This window comes from Cuculus canorus, chromosome 14 (genome assembly GCF_017976375.1).
Source record: "Cuculus canorus isolate bCucCan1 chromosome 14, bCucCan1.pri, whole genome shotgun sequence".
Lineage (NCBI taxonomy): Eukaryota > Metazoa > Chordata > Aves > Cuculiformes > Cuculidae > Cuculus > Cuculus canorus.
In genome coordinates this window covers 10,588,490-10,609,928 of record NC_071414.1, presented here as the reverse complement: position 1 = coordinate 10,609,928, position 21,439 = coordinate 10,588,490, and positions in this window count along the sequence as shown.

Genomic DNA, 21,439 nt, shown 5'->3' with positions numbered 1-21,439 from the left:
GGTGGAACTATCGCCTGTCAGAGCAGTGTTGTACCCTGACATTTGTAGGGACATAGCTTTTGACCTGTTCTTTTACATTGGCATAATAGTGAAAAGCATTGTCTGGAGTAGGAGAACCTGATAGGTATTATCTCATTTCTGCCTAGCAGAGACAGTCAGCTGGACCATATAAGGTGGGGTAGTGCCTCAAGAGCCTTATGAGAAAATTGTTTGAACTGAAAAAAGCTGTTTTCCAAACCTGCAGGCTTTACCCAAACTCTGCTGCTTGTTTCAGAGATGGTTCTGTTGCTATTCCTCCTTCCTTTGTGGTTTTTCATTCTGCTTTTCTCATCAGATTTGATGCGAAGTTGATGGCAATTTTCCCGTTGACTCCTATGGGCCTTTACATTGGCACTTAATTGATTTACTGGCTCTTTACCTACAGCAGCTATACACACACATTATTAGATATACCTGATGGGTTAATCATGGCCTCAGATCACCTAATCTAGATTCCTCAAGATGTGAGCGATATCATGCAGGAAATGTTAAGGTTTTGGCTATTTGTCTCCTGGTCTGGGAGAGGCTATTTTCTCACTTGGAGCAACTGAACGTTGACACTATGGTTTTGCCAGTCTTGTACTTTTATCTGCTGAATGAGGCAACCCTACCTGGTTATATTAGTCATGGGACATGTAGATTAACAAAGTGAGAGGGCAAAACCTCTAGTGGCCTTAATATTAGTCTTTCTGGCTGGTAAAAGTGGCTGCATGAAAACTTCTTTCTTGTAATTTCTCCTTCATCATGTCATGTACTTATAGATCACAGCACAAAACCTTTTTTTGTGTATCAGCATCCCCTTTCACTTCTGCTCCTAAAAATATTAAATCAGTGCCATATTTTCTGGAACTGTATTTTACTGTTTTACTGTCTTTCCTCCCCAAATCAATAAGCCTTTACAGCAAAGTCTTATCCTCAGGTGATAAGCAGGCAATAGCTGCAAAGCTGTTGTATTCAATGATGCTTAGGAGTTTTTTGATAAGGCAGTACACTTTTTTCTGAGGGAGATGCAGTGAAATCCTGAAAACCCCGAGGTGATTTCTTTCTGCCATGCAATATCTGAGATTCTAGATCTTATAGCAGAACCAAGAGTTTTTGCTGAATATTTGAACTTAGTAGGTTTTCATTTTTATGCAGAAAAGATGCTGTGCAAACCCTCATTTAATAATTGCATAGAACTTTTTTAAACCATTAGGTTGCACTGGTGGACAGTACACACTATTTGAGTATTTAAAACGTTTTCAGTGGTGGTTAATCCTTCAGTCTTTGATTCAATGAGTGACTGCCATTTTAAAAACTCTTATAGAAGAGAAAAGGGAAGAGAGGAGTAGGGTGAAGGCAAAATAATAAAGTGTAAAGATAGTGTGAAAAATGCCCTGGGGAGGCAGCAAACACTTCTGCAATTAGCAATGTGAAAATGGCAGATTTGTTATCGATCTCCATACATTATTAAAAGCAAGAAACAAGAGCTGCCTACTCTTCTCTCTCCTGATAGGGATAGTTTCCTTATTTTTTCCTTGTTTTGCTTCCCAGCTGGTAACTATCTGACACACTGGCTTCATTTCAAGCCTGGCTGGGAAAGTTGTCCTGGGCACTCCTTCTGAGCATCAGCAATTTTTTTTCCTCTTCAGCCAACTGCTTGGCAGCTGTGTCTGAGATGAGATTGCCCCTGCCCCAGACCAGATAAGCTAATCCCTTGCTTGCCTGGCAGAGCTGGGGCTTGCTGATGGCTTCAGGTGCTGTGAGACAGGGTTGTCCCACACCCTTTCTGTTCTCTTTATATCAATTTAATTCTTCATAAGTTTCTTGTCAGCAAACTCACACAGAGACAGGAGATGTGAGTGAGCAATAATCTTTTTTTTCTGCTCTTGTACAGTTTGCTTGGTCCACATTATGCCCCTGTTTGCAGAAGGAAGATAAATATATATGTACCTCCTCCTAGAAATAGGGCTGGTCATATATCCCTGCCTTTGTCACCCCTTTCCCTGGGGCAGAGCTGAACCTGCTCTGAATATATTCTCAGCTCAACTTTTCCCCTGACACTAGCTGAGCACCAGACTCTCCTCTCATTGCAGCCTCCAACTCCATCCTGCCACAAATCACTAAATTCAGTTTTTAGTCCTCGGCACAGGGGATCCAACATTGTACCTGCTACAGTCCACATTGCACCTTTCCCTCAATCTGGAGTGCTTTGAAGCACAGCTAATGAGAACTTAATAACAACACCATCTGGGCACTAAACTGCATTTTCTCACACAATTTGTCCCACTAACAGTGCTCCTATAAGAAAGATACATGCACAAGTATGCCATAAAACAAAATTGGCTTATTGCTGTTACTTGTTATGCTGATATAAAGAACATCCTCAGTTGCAGCCAACTGCTCTTACACATTTTTTGTACTGCTACACAAAGCACAGACATCTTGAGCTCCAGGGAGTAGCTGGCTAGGAAAGGCCTCGCTGACTTTCCAGAAGGCAACAGCAAAGAGCTATCTATGAGCTACATTTCCTTAATGAAGTGTTTGTACAGTAATAATCTGTAGAGAACTGCTCGAGCCCAGTTCTTCCTCTAGAAAATACCACCTAGTGCAATATGAGGGTCTGTTCTAGCCTCCTACTTCAGCTCCCCTATGCAGCTTTGCAGGATGACTCCCAAATCCTGTCTGGATGAAAAGAGAGGGAGAAAGATGATGTGAAATTCAGGTTTACCAAAAGATGGGGCTAGAGACTTCCTTCCCCAAGAAAGATGCTGCCCAGCTGTCACCTTGGGTACCTGCCTCAGCCCAAAGCAGCTCTGGAGTCCTGTTTACCAACAGACAGTGCTAGAAGGCTTCAAAATTTCAAGCTGCCAGGCTTCAACCAGCTATTCTGGTAAAAGGCAAGTGTGAGCAGCTCTAGAGCCATTGTATCTATACTTCAGCAAGACAGCACAAGGCATATTGGGCCTCCTGGATATATATGTTTAAATTGTGATTTATTCAAGCAGGAGGAGAAAGCATTCATTGTGCATGCTTATTCAGTAGCAGCACAAAACAGAAACTAATTAGGTCAGTTCAGCTCGAAGAGGAACTGTAATTTGCTAGCAGCTCAGCCGTTAAAGTAAAAACTAGTTTATTGTGCTAGATGAAAACGTGCTACTAGAATTGCCCTGTACAATTAGATGTATATTGCTGCCAAAACAATGTTTTCCTGACCAGTCCCACAGATGTCCAAAGGCAGGTGTCCTCTCTGAGGTCCTTTATGGCTCTTCAACATAAGAAGCATTCAGAGATGTATATGAGAACAGGGCAATGGCTCATTGTCATCTTATGTTCACAAGGCCCCTTGCATACTTTTGATGTTAATATTTTTTTCAGAGAGGAATAAATGTTACTTGTCACAGTCCAGCTCCTCCATCTTCAAAGCACCTTGGCAATCCTGAAAATCTAGCTGGATTTGTTCTGAAATTGTGCAGATCTGCCTTCTCTCTGCATAACATGATTTATCTGGCCAAAGTAGAGATGGATGGACAATACTGCTGTGTGGGAGAGAAGCTTTCTTTATCAATGCTTTCAAAGTATAGATTTTACAAGCTGACAACAGTCTAATCTCTGAATAAGCGAAGTTAAGTTTTAAACAAGTGTAGTTCATCTTAGTTCACAGGCTTGTACTCAAATGTTTTACAGGCAGGCTGTATTAAAACAAACTAGTAAAGCTAGCAGCTTGAATTTCCAGGGCAGTCTGACTATGATACATGCTCTAATACGTTGCTAAGTTGCTGGCTTTTTATGCAGCCCTTAAAGGCAAACACATAAGCCCTTGAAAGCTGAGTTTGAGTTAGGCCTCCAGCTCTGGTTGTGGTGGGAACTGGCTACCTACTGCTTAAGCTGCATTCAAAATCCTGTCAGCTTCTGTATTCTCTATTAACCTGCTGAGACAAAACTGACAGCAAGATGTATTTCCACTGAACTGTTTCATTCATGATATGAGAGCATTCAGAGCAGTTGAGTTATTCTTAATATGGCTACTGTGTTCTTCTGCTAGGTGCAACTATCATCACTGTACTGTCACAGATAAAGATGGAAAGAAAAGTTTGTCAGCCTTAATTCTGTATTTCCTGAAGGGCTTAAATTGGTTTAAAATAGACCTTTCACACCACTCGGACGACTTGGATGTCAGCCTTTGGGTAGAAGAAGTCGACATGAGTTTTACAACAAGTTATTTATTTGAAAGACTGCTGTCAGGGTTCATAGACGCAGAATTTGAAATATTCTGCTGTTTGCAAAGTTCACATAATTCTTTGTGTGCTGTTTCTAAGCAAATCCATTGGAGCTCGTCTTCCTAAAAATAAACTAGCAGATGCAACCCAATATGTCTGAGCTCCTCTAAAATATACACTGAGTACACAGTATCTGAGACACATTACTATGAAGAGCTGGGAAAACATGCCTTAAAAGTGTTTGTAGGCATCTGAGCATATAAAATCTGGTAATCTGTGAACCTTCACATTGAGGACTTAATTCAAGACAAGTCTTTCTGCTGATATTGATGGACTTGAATGATACACTTCTGCACAAGCAATAAATGTGGGTTTTTTGCAGAAGTGTTTGCTGGATTGCAAACAGTTTGGAAGGCTGTTCATACTTCCTCTTAATTTTTCTCTCAAACTTAATCGTGTTCATTGGCAGATAACTGAGGAAGAGAACTTTTACCTGCTGTTGAATGTCAGGAAGGAAAGGCAATATTAAATGTTTCATTAACTGATTGTGGACATAGTACTAAATGAGAGCTTGACACCGCTCAGGCAAAACAGCTGAAAAAACACATGGCAAATTTGGTGATGCCAACTAGTCCAGAAGGGGCAATGACAAACTCAGAAGTAATATGGACAGTAACTAAAAGTAGGGGCAATTTAGGGATGATATAAAGTATTCAGTGGGCAGCCCAGGCAGCCTCATTGCCCAATGCTATTGAGGAAGTTGCGTGGTCACAGGCAGAAGACTCCTGGCGGTGCAAAAGTATGATATGCCCCCACACTGAGTCTGGAAGAGCCGGAGAAAATGAATCTGACCTTCTTGGCCACATAATAAAGGGAGATAAACAGTTAAGGAGGAGAATATATTTCTAAAAAATACTTTAACAGCATCTGTTGATAGCAACAGCACTATTTCTAATGAAAATGTAATAAGCTACAAGATTAAATGTGTATCATCTTTGCACTGTGAAGCAGGCTGAGATTGCTTTTACTCACGTGTTTGTGCAAATCTGTCTGCTGCAGCCTGGAAGCAATGTTGTCTGGGCTTCAAGCTCAATTTCTGCTATTCAGATACATAAAATTATCTAAATCCTATCTGGCAATTGACGGGCACCAGTACAAGGTCAGTTAATCATAGTGGAGTGATGGAGGAAGGGAAGGGTTACTCTGATACATACACTTCAAGAACAAGAGCAGGTTTGCCAGGGTTTCAGCTGATCGTTGCTTCTCCTATCTCCCAATGTTAAAAGCAGCTCTGTGTGTGTGACGGCGTGGGAGGCAAACGCACAGCCAGAGCCTTTGCTTGGCTAGATTGCAAGGCAGAGGGCCATCGTGAGGTTGAGTTAGGATTTGCTTTGCTTCCAGGGAGTGGAAGGATTACTGTGACTAATTGGAGGGTCCTGAACTGCAATTTAAACCTGAACCATGTTAAAGAAGCTGAATTGTTCTAGGGAGGAGAACAGTGATCAAAGAGTTTGGGCAGAGAATTTAAAAATGTAGAAGCAAGGTCAGGGATAAACAAGATTAAGAGGTCTGTAAGGATGCAAAAGCCTCAGAGGGAAGAAAAACGCAGATAATGGAAATGCATATTCACCTAAAATTTGCGTTGTTGAATCTGACAATCGCATACAGTTAGGACTGCAAGGGCTCTGAAATGATTACATAATCCATCCTCCTGCATGAAAGCAGGATCAGTTATACCGCTGGCACTCCTGGCAGTTTTCTGTTTGACTGTTGCTGAAGGTTGTTCAGTGATGAATCCTTCATAGTCTCTGCAGGAAGTTTTCTCTGCAGCTTTACTACCTATTAAAAGCTTTTCCTCATGCCTAACCTAAAGCATCCTGCAGTAATTTGAGCCAATTCTTGTCTTAGCTAGCACAAATACAAACAGGCTATTCCTTTGTCATTGCAGCTTTCTTCAATGTTCAAAGACTAATATACTCTCAATTTTCTCCTTTATGCACATTAATCTTTTGTTAGAGATGGGATTTTTCTAGGCTTTAGTCTGTACTTGTTTGCTTCTGTGCACTCTCTGCTTGATCCATTTCTTTTATCTTAAGTCTAGCGTCCAAAACTGTGCAAACACAGATGACTCCAGCTACAGCCTTTCCAAGAGTGTATAGAAACAGTTCAAGGTTCTCTCAGGCTCTTTTGATCTGTGTATCCCTTTCTGAGGTTGGTCTTTCTTACCTTGGCGCAACATTATTGTTTTGTTGTGATCTGCTATTGCTCCCCCAATTTTTTTCCCAGCAGAGCAACTCTCTGGCCTGCTGTGCCCATCAAACAGTGTGCTCTAGGAAGAGAAAAGTACACATCTTGCCACTGAGTGGTAAGGATGATGTATTTGATTTTTGTAGACAAGGCACTTCTTTCAGTAAAGCATAGAGTTTTCCTACATCAGAATTTTACACTATCACTCAGTATCTCTAGTGACTAATTTAAACAAGTTCTGTGAGAAAAATGTAACTTCTTTAAAGCTAAGAAATAGGCCTTCCACTTCCAGCTGAGTGTTGTGGTGGTAGCTGTTATCTCAGTAGGAGGCAATTAAAGCCATTCCTCTGGGTATGTGCTGCAAAAGGAAGAATTCATCTCGTGCATCTGCAGCCATCAGGACTTGGAGTGGGTGCAGGAGACCCCAGCTGCTGCTTTAGTCAACAGAGGAAAATGCTTCTATGAAAGGCAATCCTGTGTTTTCAGGAAGGTTGGAGGCAGTTACACCAGATACCTTAGTCAAGCTGAGCTACCTTTAGAGGTAGAGCAGCATTTCTCCTCTACTGATGAAAGCCTTCCTAAAGTTTAACTTCTGTATTGAATAATTTTCAAACCACCCAAGTCACTAAAATGTCACAGAAGCATGTGCCACACATGCTGCTTGCCAACGTCTGAGGTCTGTCCTGTTTCCTCCCATGGCAGCACTTGGTTCACAGCAGAAAACTCCTCAGAGCATGTTATTTGGTGTCTGCTGGACTAAACAAAAACACTTTTTGCTTTCGTCTGTCCGTGTTAGTTTTCCTTCTCCACTGCAGGTGCTCACCTGTACCAACACATGAAGGTCAAGAGCTGCCACTTTATCCTTGTCAGTGACTTTGTGCAGGTGCTAATTCAAGACACAAGTGCCCAATCCTATTTTGAGACTGACTTGTTAGCCTTGTAAAATATAACAGTTCACAGGTGTTCAGAGAATAGTTCAGCACATTAGCACGCTTTTTTATTTTCATTAAACTTTGACAGCAGAGGCAGCAGCTATTTAAAAAAAAAAAAAACGAGACCAGGGAAAAAAACCCAGTGATGTTGTAAAAACAGTAAGTGGTAGCCCTATGTAGCCAGCTTCTCCTTTGTGGTCAGGGCACCACTGGGGAACCCAGCGCTTGCTTTTGCTGGCTCAGACCTATGACAGATTTTATTGCTGATCCATGGCAGTTCTCTGCCCCTGGTTATATTGCTGTTCCTGCTTCTGTGCAAATGCATATAGTGGGAGCTCCTGCCTCAAAAGTGTGAGTGCAGTTAAGGATAGGTCTAAACCTGCTCTTAAATTTAATTTTTCTCACCAGATTTCTTATGCCAACATACAACTGGGCTGGATTTCAGCTGAACTCCAGAGCTCACCAGAGGCTGCATGTCCAGCTGTGGCTGCCTCTGCATCACTCACTGGGCTCTGTGCCTCTGATTTTGATGGATCAGGTGCAGGTACTGTCCTATGTCACTACCTCATTATGTAGCTAAGATTTAGCCTTGCCAGTCACAGCATTATCCTGTTTCCATCTCAGATTTGGTTTATGTTCACAGTAAAGCTGATCAAGGGATTTCTATCAGAGCAAAGAAACATCTTTAATTTAAGGCCTGGCTTCTATAGGGACGTGCTTGTCTAACTGTGGGTCTGACACAGCAACACAAAAAAGTCCCCTACTTTTTATATCTAAGGACTTTGTCAGGTTTAAATCCCCAAGATCCACAAAGTGGGTACGTCCCTTCCTGGTGCGCTGCCCTGCATGGGGAGCTCTGCCAGCCAGAAGCTGCTTTGGAAAGCCTTTGTGCTTGAGCAGCTGGAGCAACTGTGCTCTGTACATAGTGTGGTTTCATTGGTTTTTCTTTTTTCCAGCTCTCTCTCTCTCTGCAACACACAGGCAGACAAAACTTATAGTCTTAAGGTTGATTTGGTTAAAAAGATTGCCTTCAAGAAGTAATGGGCAAAGCTTTGTTCTAATAACTGAGTGCAAACAGGTGCACAACGCAGAGGTAGTTGAATGCATAAGTGTGGATTTGGACCTATTAGCTGCCTCAAAACCATTATTCACTGAAGCGTTGGCAATTTATGCTGTGCATTCTCCAGTCTTCTCTGAAACGGGGAAATGATGGCTGTGCAACTGAGTCTCAGCACTGAAGGATGCTATGCGACTGTGTACATGTGCAGGGAGGCAGCGCTGTGAGGCTTCCTCAGCCCTTCTCTCCAGCCGCAGGGCATTTCTCTGAGCAGCACGGGGTGGGCTGATGGCCTGAACCTTTTGCCATCTGAAATGAAATGAGCGGTAATTGGACAGGACAGAATTCACACCACTTCCAATGTCTGTGGACAACTATGTTAAAAACAAATACCACAGCTCCTGGAAAACAAAGATTCTTGCAAAGGTAAAAGGCCAGAAGCAGCTCACCCTACAAAGCAAAAGGCAGGATTAAATGCCTGCTGCCTGGGCTGATGAGCAGAACCAAAGGATAATGGGAAGGAAGTATTAAGGGTTAAGAAAGAAAGAGGGAAAGGAGTCTTTTATCTAGGCATTAAGGGTTTAACCCAGCAAATCTCCCTCTTTCTCTTATTTCTGGGATAAAAATAAGAGCAGTTGGAAAGCTTAAGGGCTGGATTTGAGGAGACAGCTATGAGTGTAAGGATGCTCAGACACAACTGGGGACTGCAGAAATCCCTAAGCTGCTTTTTCTTAGGAGGAAAAAAAAAAAAACCCATCATCACTTAAGAAAAGTCTTATGGTGTGCCTAAATTTTTATGCCTGTAGTTTTTTAAAATAGCTTTATAGAGCCTTTGTTTAGTTTACTTCAGCCAAATCTTTCACTGCCAGGAGCAAAACTTGAGGCATTGGATCTGCACTTGTCATGCAGCTGTTTTCTATGGTCACCAGAAATACTGGGGAAAGTCGACTTTTCCTGGCTAAATGTGGTGCCCAAGGGTGATCAAACCTCTGGAAGTGCTTGCCTCTCCTCATAACTGTTATGGGGAATTTGTCCAAGTAGCTCAGGTGAATGAGATGCTAGATTTTGTATAGGCGAAAATAAATGCCATGCTATGTGAGTGGCCAAAGCTTATTTGTGGCCAGTTCTAAAGTTTTGCTTTGCAAAACTCTTGGAAAGTATAGCTTTCAGATGTGAAATGGAGAGGGGCTTAATAAAAAGCTTGGCAAACCTGAACTTCCTCAAACTCTGAGAAAGCCCAAACAGACGGAGACATGTCTGAGACTCCTCAATGGGAACCGTTGCCAGCTCCAGAATGGCTTGGGCCCCATTTCCGAACTTTTGAAAACTGGGCAAGTATTGCCAAAGGTGGTGTTGGTTTTGTTGTTTTCCTAAATGGATCTCACAGAGAACCTATTTTTCTGTAAAACTGAGTCGCTTTCTGTGATGTTCAGGTGTGAGCAGAGCAAACTGAGCTGAACAAAACCTTAATGTGCCTTGTTTTCTTATATTGATCAGAGGGACTGTTGTGTCCTCTGTAGTACGAAGCAGCTGCTAAAATTTAAAGATAGTGAACTGAAGATTAAATCCTGAGCAACCTTGGATTTCATAAGTGTTTTCCTTAAAACCTGACTAGTGCAAAAAGGAGGTCTTGGATTGGGATCTATCTGTCTCAGCCTTCCCACAGCAACTCTCACACCACTTAACTGGCTGACAAGGGCTAACAATTGTTTTCACATGGCTGGGGCTGAGGCTTGTCTCTTGGGGCAGGGAAGTCAAGCTGTTCTCTCTGCTTTGTATTGTTCATGATCTTCAACAGGAAAGATCTAGGAATCAGACCTTGCCTGGCAAGATTTGCAGGAAATGGACTAGAATGCTGTATTAGATGGGCTAAAGAACTAAATTTGCCATTAAAGTGAGAAAATGCAGCTGCTCAGGAGGCATGCTCGGAGCTTATACTGAGGAGCTGTTCTGAGACTAAGTTTTATGGCCAGAATCGCATTTGAAGCAGGTTCCTGTTAAGTCAGAAAATACTGAGCTTACTGCAAAAGACAGATATGTTCCATAATGTACTTGGGGTTATTTACATTTTATGCCAGCAATAAAACACAGCAGATTTACAGGGAATCTGCCAACCTTGTTTATTTGGCTTAAAATCTGACTTGCCCCTGCTGCTTTGTAATAAGCAGTGAACGAACGAACATTGTTCCCCAAGCTGTGCCCATGCCAGCCAATACACCCCAGGATACTTCTATGTAGGGAGAGCTGGATAAGAAAGAAATCTCTTTGTGTCTAGATCAGATGTGCTGGTGAAGGTAATGTTGGGCAGAATGTTATCTGGCACTAATGACAGCTTCAGTGTCCTCATCGGGAGGAGTTTGTCTCTTTCAGGACAGATGAGTCGATACTGGGAGAAACATGGGTCAGTCACCTCATCTGATCAGCTCGTGTGTTTCGTAGGTTGATATTAATGTCTATGGGCTGCAAAATGCTCTGAATCTTCTTGCTAAAGAAAGAAATCGTCCTTTCTTGAAACATCGAAAAGAACAGATTTTCTTCTAAGTATAGAGTCCTTTTATTCCCCCCTCTAGATACAGTGTAACATTAACAGCACTCTCAATCTAAATGTTTCTGGACTATTTTTGTTATTGCAATTAAGAAGTCACTATAAGTTATAAGCATTAAAAATTTTACAAATCCAAGAATATTTAGTGATTTAGAGATGGAGAGGATTCTTTTCAGCAAGAGGACTGATGATTTTTATAAGGAAGATAATTTTGGAAAGAGTGAGATTGCTACGGAAGGATACCCAAGAAAATAAGTTATACTACCAAAATCTGTGCACTACTATTTTCATATGTTATGCCTATGTAACAGACTGTTAAATAAATTTTAAATCGTAACAAGCAATCAAAAGAAAATCAGAGGCCACTCTGCAGAACATAACTCAAAGAAACACTCCTTGCACCAATGTTTTTGTAAACAGCATCTCCTTAAATAGTAAATCTGAGTATGCTAGATACATATAAAAACCTGCACCAGACAGTCAAAATTGCTGCACTTAATATCTGCACAAACCTGCATCCAACACTGCTTTGGCTCTCCATCATCCTTCCTCCCACTTAGCTTTGTTCTCTCACTGCAACCATTGCACTGACTGAGGTTTCTCCCGCCTAATTTTAGTCATCTAATAACTTGGCACCCATTGTAATAGTGTTCTATCTTCCCTCTGTGGTTAGTGGAGTCAAATGAAGGAATGACCTTCTGGAGGCACTTGGTTTGGATACTCACTTTAATGATGTCAGCCACACTCATTTTCACATTTCTGAAAGCTAAGAGAAAGGGAGAGCATGGAGACCTTCCTTTTAACTATGTATTTTGGTAATGCTTGAATGGCTACCCCACAGACACAGGAAAAATCAATTCCTTCTCCTGGAAAGCAGAAAGGGAGGGAGCCCAAGGCTCAATGTCCATCAGGACAATGATAGAGACAAGAAGAGACTCTGCCTCTCAGTCTCTGCCCCTTCTACCCATACCCAACAACCCTATTTCTGTCCCTGTCCTACCTCTCCCTCGTATTTCCAGTTAGGCTTTTATTTATGCCAAGTTCAGGCACAATTTTCTCTCTGCTCTGATCACGGCTGTTTCTGCTCTGAAAACAGGTGGACAAAAATGATTTGATCCCAGTGGAGCTAAACTTCTTTGTGGTTCAGTGAGCTCCTTAAGAGAAATGCAAGGAGAGGTGAAGTTCCAGCATCAGTGAGATTATGAGAGTTTAATGGCTTAAACCAGCAGCTGGTAAGGGCAGCTGTGGAGCACAGCCTGGTTCAAAAGAAATTCTGTAATTTGGTGCCTGCTCATAGGAGAATAGGATGTGACCCACATTACCTAGACTGTAGATTCATCAGTTGTTGAACTTGGGAGAAGAAATGGGACTTTGGCTGAAGGACTAAATATAAAAGAATAGTACAAATGAGAAGGGACAGCAGTAAAGAGGCAAGACCAAAATTTGATCCATTAAGCCAGGAAAGAGAGAACACAATTGATTAAGGGTGTTAGTAGTAAGAAGATCACTAAGAAAAGAATATCTTGCCAAAGAGACGAAAGCGAAATGGAGGTTGAAACGTTTAATATGCTTTTATAGGTATAACCCAGTTGTCACTGAAAAAGACAACCATTTAGTATACATCATCTTCAGGGGTCTGGTAGAAATATGGAATAAAGCAAGTGTGTGTAACATGTGCTCCCTTATGGCATTTCAGGGGAATCCGAACTGATGTAAGAAACATGTAACCTACTCCATGATGTGTCCTGCTGCACTAACTATTACAAAAGCCCTTGATACCTCCTGATGGGTTCTATGTAAAGGCTCTGTTCATTTTCAGCACTTTTCTAATATAATGGTCTCTTATCAAAGTGAATTGTCCAATTATGCTGAATAAAACCAGAAGTAGTTGATATTTTCAACATCACATATAAATCTATTATGCAACTTTTAATGATTTAACCACACAAGTGGAAAGGTGTTCATTTTTCCTTTTAGTGTCCATCAAGAGTGGATGCTTCAGGTTTCTAGACACTGATCGGGGCCAAACCATTACTGCTTGAGTGGGACACTTGGTCTCTGAAGGAGACTTAAGCAATCTAGGGTTTTTCTCTGATCGTAGGTTCACACTTCAGTATGGGATATGGTCTTCAATAGAAGATATTCATGTGAGCTAAGAGTCAATCATGTGAGCTCAGTGTTTCCAAATTATCTTTAGGTTTCCTTTATGTCTTCACTTTCAGGAATATCCATACAGATTGTTCACAAGTCAAAATTATATGCAAGTGTCTTTTAGCCTCTGTTTTATCACTACTCCATGCTGCCCTCTCTGCCTGTTGAAGTTTGAAATTAACAATACAGGCAGTCATTCAGGTTAGGAAGCAAGTACTTCTTCCACAAGTAAATCTGCAGAGAAGTCTACTTTGGTGTTGAGTGTGAATGTCAGCTTGAACATCCATACATTTGGTAAAATGAGAGCACAGAGAATAATTTAAACTTAAACAATGCGTGTGCACAAACATGTGCTGTCTCTTCAGTATAGCCATCCAGCAGTAAGGAGCAGATCCTGTTCTTGATGGTGTTCAAAAACTGTTGCAGCTTTGTTCCCAATCCTCCTCTTAACCACCCTTGGAGTTCCTGCTGCAGGGATTGAGAAAAGGTTTTTCTTGCTTCAGCCTGAAAAGATGATAAACAAGTTTCCTGCTGTCCTTCCTTATCATTTTTAAATATTTATTTTGCTAGCATATTGGGAAATCATCATTAGAGGCCTGTGCTTTCTCTGCTAGAAGCTATTCTTCAAGCTGGTAAATCAACCCGGAGGTAGCTTCTGTCACTGAAGTTAAGTGACAAAGATACACATATGATAAAACTTTGGGATATGAAAGAAAAATGGGAACTGAAATGGTCTGAAAATCTGTCAGACTCAAGGGAGAAATATAGAAGTGTGTATCTTGATAACTAAAATTATTTCCCGGTAAAAAGCTGCATGCTGTTTGAGTCAGGATGAGTGCAAGCAATAAGGCTCATTTGCACACACTGCAGGAAAGGTAGCTCAGACTTGCTCTGCTATATCTGAGTCAGGGGAACAAGTAATTGAACTAAAAATAGTTCAATAAGTCTGTAAAAGGTAGTCTGTGGTTGCTGTGCAGCTGAATGGCAAGTATAAGTGAATGGGACATTTTAATATCAACTTCTCTTACATCCTGCAAGGACTACTGAAAATGAATGTAGTGGTAGTGCAAGTATCACAGCTGGATGCCCTGTCTTCCTATGACTTTGTGCTGAACATCATATAAAAGTATAGATAAATTGGGGTAAATACAAATGCAACTATTGCTTTCATGAAATTTCTAATGTGCTGTTAGGACAGGCTGTTCTGTGCTTATTCTTGCAAGAAGGGACATCAATGTGATGTGTCCTCAGAAACATAAAAATACAGAAATGGGGAGAAAAACATGAAGTGGAGAAATTGCTGTGCTTGCATTGCAGAGTGGTGGGAGAAGAATGGATAGAGTGAAATGTGTAGAGATAAACAAGCTTTTCAGAGATACCAGATAGGAGTCACATACTAAGTGAGCAATAAAATTAAGTCTCCAGCAATAAAGAGGATAAATGAAAGAAGACTGAAGAAGGGCAAGAGGCAAATGAAAGTGTGAAACGAAGCCAGAAAACAAAACAGAGATAGAATCAGTCAGTGTGGGTGTGGACGCGAGCGTCTGTTTGCAAGCACAAATATAGAACAGGAAGATACTGATCAAAAGAAAAGGTTTAAAATCTGCAAAAGGTTCTGAAGCTGGAATGATAAAAAAATTGAATGAAATAAGAATGAGTGGAGAAAGCTGTAAATTAAAGGATAAATGCAGAAGAATAGCAACTGAAAGATTACAACAATTTCAGTGGTTTTGTGAACTCCAGTGACAATAGAGAAAAGCACTAAAATTTGAAAACCTGGAGGTTTAGGACAATACTTGGAGTTTATTGCGCTCAAAGAGGCACAGAGGGCGCGTAGACCTCCCTGGGATAGAGAATGCAACTTTAGGGCACCTCTGGTCATCATAACTCACATGGTTCATGTTTGTCGCCAAAGCTAGCTCCTTGCTGGTCAGCTTAACACCCCAAGCTTCTGTACTGGTATCTGTGGATGGTTTTGTACTGGTTGTGTCAGGACATAAAGACCTTGACTCTTCCATCTGAAGAGTTTTGTCACAAGAAGATTGAGCCTCTTGCCTTGTTTTGTGGATTTACAGTCAACTGCTTGTGTTTGCACTTTCCCAACCGCATTGGAAACAATCTGTGGCATCTTCCAGGCAATTGCATAAAAGCTTGACCAGAACTTAGCTTTCTCCTTTGCAGTACATTGCAGCAAGCTTCTGGGGTGAAACAAAAGCATCTGTTACAGAAAGGGCACCTTTTGGCTGACTTGTGAGCAGATAGTGAGCCATGCAGCTCATACATATCTGCGCCCTGGTGAGTGGCTGGAGTAAATTGAGGAAGACAGCACAGCCCTTCAGGGATGATCTTCTACCTGACTGCTGTCTCTGTGATCAGATGACACTGCACATCGTTGAGAGCTGCTCTGTCTCTCTGGTCCCTTTGTAGACTAGTTGTGTGTAATGCAGCCTGAAAAGGAGGCCACTTCGCACTGGGATCTGTGCAAGAAATACAGGAGTAAGCAACTGCGCAAATGTCTCTGCTTTCATGAGCATGTTATCTTCAGTTCGGATGCCCTGTCAGGGAATGCTCAGGATCAGCTTAGCTTAATTCATCTGTTTAGGCTGTTGGTATGAGTTAGAGATTGGATCTACTACATGACTGAATTCTTCAGGATCTGACAGACGTGGCAGTTCCCCAACTCTTTGAATTATTTGCAGATGCCTTAGCAGTGTTCAAGCACAATACAAATTGTGACACAGGAGATCTCTTTACAAAACACTGAACTCTATCTCCTCCTAGTCTATTATGTATCCTCTCTCCATAGAATACCCTTTGAGACAGCATAAATCATCCCAGGAAGGTTAGTCATGTGCTCATCCCTAATTCAGAGGAGCAGCCTGAACACCTGAATTAACACAACCTGGTTGTCAACCTCCCACCGCTTTGCACTGTGCCAAGTTTCTCTAAACAGAACTGGAACTGATCTAAGGGAAGGACACATACCTATGAGTGGAAAATGAGGATGCAGCTCAGAAGAATGCTTGCCTGTTCCCTTTTCTGTGTTGCAGCTCACTGTCACCTTGCTTTTGGCAGCACAACCTCACATAGGGCTGTGCTGTGAAGCAGGTCAAATGATGCAGGCTAAAAATAACCTGCCAAGAAAAAGATGATGTTAATCTTCCTCAGATTGTTTTAAGCAATGTAGTCTTCTAAGAAACAACATCTTGATGGGGATGGGCATGCAGGACAGGAGCTTTTAGGCCTGCTTATTACCAGAGTGAACCTGCCATGTGACTGCATGGCCACCTGCGTTACTCTGAGCAGCCACCGCTTAGTGTACAGTAATCCCATCTGCAAGACCTTTCTGTCACTGCACGGTTAATTAAGTGACCTTCTGAAACCCAACAGGATGGGAGAGGATGACTCATCCCTAGTCTTGCTAATTTCAGTTCTCGGATTGATCTGGATAAAAACTGCCCTGGTTCCCACAATATTGAGATGTCAGCATCTTCCTTCATCCTTCCACTCTTCTCTTTAAGTTTGCTCATGAAGCTATGATTCTGTCAAAGCAAAGCCATTGGCTCCCCCATAGCATGGTTCCCAGCAATGAAGTTGTCCTAGTCAGCCTACATTCTGCATTGTTACATTCCACCTGTAATTTCAGGGGTTTATGGAGTTGTTCTTTATTTCTTTTCATGAAATGCCCTGAAAGAAAATCTATATCCTGCCTTCCATCCAACAGATACTGAATTTCAATGGAAAATTAAGTGATTCATGTCATTTCTACTGAGTATAAAACACTGGGGATCTGTCTGACACAATATAATCAAACCGTGGGCCATCTGTAAGATGTCCAGAGGGATTTCATAAGCTTTAGAGGTCTTTTGGCACCTCCATTGCTCAGGTATCTTTGATCATCCTAGCAAGCAGTTTGTTCTGCAGTATTAGGGATACAAACAACTCAGAAGTTCTCTGTGGGTACCAATCACAAGTTTTCTTCATCTCTGTCATTTCATTTTCTGGCATTTTCTGATGCTTATGGCTGCTTATGGGTTTGGCTGAAAGAGCATCCAAAGAAAAAAAGGGGAGGTCACTCCTCTGCACCAAGCAATACTTTGGTTTAAATGCATGCTTACTAATAGTGAAAAATGTAGAATAGGTAGGTAATGAAGTCCTTGCAGCAGCTGGATAATTGTACTTGTCTCAAAAACAAAGCAAAAAAATAAGCACACATGATGAATGGCTTAGTGCAATGAATACAAATACCAGGCTATTATGTATTGAAGTAAATAGGAACCAAATGTTAGTAAGATGCTCGAAATAAACAAGAGTAGGAATGTCTGACAGAGTTTAGATATTCATCAAACAAATGTGAGTCGTTAGTAGGAAGCGTCACAAAAGAAGAATGGGTGATCTCATGCAAGGTGTAAGGTAAAAGTCATCATCAGCCTCTGATTTAGTACTCATGCAAAGCACCAACCCCCACCCCCTGGCAGTTATAAAACAATATGTTTTGTCATCATTCAAAGCTACATCCTGCTGCCTGTTCTGGTACAACTTGCTCATTTCACAGACCGGCCTGAATACCATCCACATACAAATGGAGGGTGATTTTTTTTTTTTTTGTTTAACCCTGGTCCAAAAGCAATTAAGGATCCTGGCTCTGCTTGCATAATGGCAGACAACTTGGGAAGGTGGTGTTTACATGGTCACCTTCACAGTCTTTGCCTTGTTCCTTCTGCATCACCTGTCTCTCTGTGCTCTGACTTAGCATTGCCACACGCACCCACCTGCTTGTTATCTGCAGTGAGAAGCTCCTGCAATTCCTTGTCCAACTGTATGACCCAGGTCCATGTAGTGCTCCATAGGGGTGGCTGTCTTGCTTGAACGCATTTTAAGGAGCTGTAGAGATTTCTACAGAACGAAGAGGAAAAGCTAATGAACACTGGCACTCAGTGGGACACAGGTTTTGGGTTAAGGTGGGATTTTTTTTTTGGGGGGGGATATGGTTTTTCTGCACCTTGCTAAGCACAGCCAAACTTTGCCTTATACCTTGACTTCTGTAGGCTAGCTCTGATACCTGGAAAATACACAGATCTAGCCAGCTTCACAGGTCCAGCTCAGGTGCAGCATAGCTAAGAACAGAGAATGGGTACTGCTCTCTGCTATGCTTTTGGGGTCTGACTCTGGGTGTTCTCTCTCTCCCAGCCCCAGCTGTCTTAGCCACACCTTGTCCTGGTACCTTCATTTCAATTCTGACGCTGTTCGTGAACACTAAAAAGCTTTGCTGGGGATTTTCCTGGTGCTTTACAAAGCCAAAAGAAAAGCTTTGCTTTTTCATTGTGTGTTGATGAGCGCAGTTTTGAAGTACTCCGAAGGTCTGGAGTTTAGATACAGATCCAGAAGTTCAGACGCTTATCTGAAGTGACTTTAAATTGACTGTATTACTCACTTTCCTTCCTGTGAGCAATGAAGAGGTATACACGGGGGCAGAGGGAGAGGAATCACACGACCTGGTAAAAGTTTTCCCAAGGTCAAAAATTATTAGATTTGACTCGTTCTCATTTTTCACCTCCTACTTTAAACTTTTTGAGGGAGGGCAGCTGGTGTCAGCTAGATCCTTTCAGACTTCTCATCGTGCTGTAACTAAGCAGCCATCCACTTCGACGGTAAGGGATGATAATTGCAGGTCCTAGGCTGCAGACTGACGTCAGCTCTTCAGAGGAGGATGCTGACTGCTTAATGAATATCGGTAGACGCTGTTTAGCTTCTGCTTGGAAAAGAACTGAAAACTGGCTTTTAGGGAGCTGTAAGTGTCCATTATGTTCTTTCTGATGACAATTTATAGATGTTTATCCTTTCATTTGAGAAAAAGAGGCCCTGGAAAGAGTTCACTTTCAAAGCAGCAACTTCAAGTGTGATTATCAGGCAAAGAGAACAAGGTGACATATGGGTCTAATTACACAGTCCTTTTCTAGGAGAAAATTAATTTCTGTTACATGCTCCCCATGGTATGGAAAGTCCCATACTGATTCCATGCAGACTGTCTTTATTTCTTTTAAGCCATACTGTTTATAGTTCCCTCTGCAAAAAGTGTGTCCCCCTACTTAATGCTGCTGTGATTCTCTCCCCTTATTTAACATTTTTAGACTGTTGGGCTGCTCAGGCAGACTTGAAGTTGGGAGGTGGTTTCCTTCTACTTAGTAACATGAGGAGATGGAATTGATCTGAGTCCCATCTCCATGTGTGTTTTTAAGGTCCTACTGCTACAACCTTGTTACTGGAGACCATTTGAACATGCAAATTCAGAGTTAACTCAATTTTTTATAGATCTCTGAAGCAGAGAAAACAGACCTGTAGGGCCTTGCTTGTTCTGGTATTGCACCATTCCTGTGTTCTTGCTTTTCCCACCCCCATGCCCCCCAAACTCCCTCACTGAGAGGTCATGAAGAAGGCAGCTGAAACAAATCTGACAGTGGGGGGTTGTCTTCATCTCAGTGGGTTGGCTCCTGCCTCTTTGTAGTCTACTTGTGATGCCAGTGAATCACAGAGGACAGAAAATTAAGGAGCATACATTTCCCAAATCTGGGCTTTAATCATTATGATGTAGCTCTGCAGAACTCTGTTATTATACCTGGGGATGAATTTGGTCCATTAACTTTTCCTGAGTGGTCAATTTCTAGCAAGGATGTGCTTGTTTTGAGGTGCTACTAGGGGAACGAATTTAAATTGCATCCTTGAGGGGGGGGAAGATATTTTGGAAACCAGATAAGACCAGAGGAAAAAAAGGGCTGAAATAAGGAAGTTAAGTGTTATAGAATTGAGCTTTGTTTTCTTTATTGTAGTACGCAGCAAAATGCATTTCCCAGCGTTCTTCAAAACATTCCAGTAATTCATCTTAATTAGCATGATTTAGGTGGTTGTTTCTAGCCTTTGGAATTTAGTACAAGGTTAATGTACATAAACGTGTGATGACATATAGAGGAACTATATTTGTCTTTAAGATGAAGTGTTCTAGCAGCAAGGAATAAGTAAGAAATTGGCTGAGTAGGTGGACTTATTTCTATCGCCAAGATGAAATATAATAATACACTTCAGGACTGTAGAGAGGAGGTTCAGCAGCAGGAAAGTAAGGGTCATGAGTCCCTCTGAAATGCTTTCTTTTTTTTTTGTACATTTGAATGAAGACTGGTTTATTTTTAAGACTGTGGGTCTTTAAAACCTAGCATTTGGTGTCCAGCAGAGTAACCTGTATCTCGGTGCATTAAATTGTATGGAATTGGGCAAGCTCAAACTTGTCTTTGAAAGCCAAATTCTTGTCTGTACTGAAAAGGTGACAGTGAGGTATGGGAACGTGTGAACTTACCTGCCAGGGACTTTCAAGGTCTTTTACTCTTCAAGAGTCTGTTGTTGCTTTCTCTTTCTCCCCATCAGCTACACGTATGTGCAAACGTTCTTTGCCGAAGGGCTCTAGAAGCTCTTTGCACTGAAATCTGTCCTCAGAGGAATTTTTCTGGCCTCCAGTCACAGGAGTTTTGCATCCCTCTACCTGGGCCTGGCAGATCCCTCCTTGCTCTCTCATCTTTTTCAGCTGCACATGGAGGTTCCTGTATATTTCTGAGCCTCTGCACTTTATGTTGTATTGTAATGCTCTGGGGTGGGACTGACTTTAGTGTTTCAAAAGGAGGTCTTGGGGTAAACAGCCCTGTTCTCTGAATGGTTTTTTACTTTTTCATTCTGTCCTTCCCTTCTTTAATGGTGTTGTGTTCATATGCTCCCACCCATAAGCACAGGACATGCACAAATACACACTGACCATCACTGTCTTAGCCTAAAGGCCAGAAGGAATAAGAAGCCATGTAATGGTCCAATGAAAGGTGATTACGCTGTATGGAGAAAGATCTTCTGCAAGCACTTTGGGATTGTAGTGGCCATGCTATAGTGGCTCAGCTGCTTTGCTTTGGGAGGTGTGAAGGTCACTTAGGAGCTTTGTCTCTGCACACCACCACAGAAGCAGAGTTTTACTCCTAGTAAGAGAAGATCATGGGATGCACAAGATGAGGTGAGATCCTAGTCAGACTTGATTTGGCCTATATTTACTGTGTGATGCAAGTGAATTACATCCAGAAGGCAGTCCCTGAACTCCTCTGACTAGTACCTGCTTTGCATTAACATGAGTGGTTTTCCTGTTTTCCTTCGAGAGGTGACTCATGGTGTTGCATGTCGTTGTGTTCCTCAGAAACACCAACTGTATTACCATAGTTGCTCTATCTCTGAGATAACATGA